Source organism: Phoenix dactylifera, chromosome 4 (genome assembly GCF_009389715.1).
Source record: "Phoenix dactylifera cultivar Barhee BC4 chromosome 4, palm_55x_up_171113_PBpolish2nd_filt_p, whole genome shotgun sequence".
NCBI classification, from domain to species: Eukaryota; Viridiplantae; Streptophyta; class Magnoliopsida; order Arecales; family Arecaceae; genus Phoenix; species Phoenix dactylifera.
This window is the reverse complement of record NC_052395.1, coordinates 6,892,849-6,893,516: the sequence shown is the minus strand read 5'-3', so window position 1 is coordinate 6,893,516 and position 668 is coordinate 6,892,849. Positions and strand designations below refer to the sequence as shown.

The 668-nt window shown below is 39.2% G+C and overlaps 1 non-coding gene across 1 annotated transcript; it reads right to left on the bottom strand.

Moving 5' to 3' along the window:
* Positions 1-559: 559 nt before the first annotated feature.
* On the bottom strand, positions 560-668 carry LOC113461391. The gene has a single exon (XR_003383633.1). It is a non-coding gene; the product is annotated as a small nucleolar RNA R71 (small nucleolar RNA).

Genomic DNA, 668 nt, shown 5'->3' with positions numbered 1-668 from the left:
CTTGTATTAAAAAAAGAGAGGGGAAGGGAAATATTTTACATGCTAAAGTGGAATAGGGACGACACCAGTCAATTAAGTTGTACAACTTTAGATCATCCCTTAGGGCACATCCCTAAAATTTCTTCGCAGTATTTTACACCTTGTGAGATGGCTGATTTAAATGAAGATGCGGGGAGTCACCACGATTGAGAACGTGAATCCCATGTTATGACTCTGAGGCAATACCTACAACCGACTAGGACTAGTCAACCTTCATGCATAATTATTCATGATAATGTAGGACATTTTGACATCAAACCGGAGGTAATCCAATTGCTGCTCAAGTTTCACGGGTTAGAGTCCAAGAGTCCGTATCTTCATGTAAAGGATTTTGAAGAATTGAGCATTACATTTAGAGTGCCGAACGTCACCGAGGATGTCCTCAAGCTGACGTTGTTCCCTTTCTCTCTAAAGGATAAGGCCAAAATATGACTAAACTCCTTGCGACCTAGATCAATAAGAACTTGGCAAGATATGCAGAGAGAATTTTTGAAGAAGTTCTTTCCCGCACAAAGGACCAACTTTTTGAAAAGACATATCAGCAATTTTCAACAAAAAGACAATGAAACATTTTATGAAAGTTGGAAAAGATTTAAAGACCTTCTTCTCTCATGCCCTCATCACGGGTT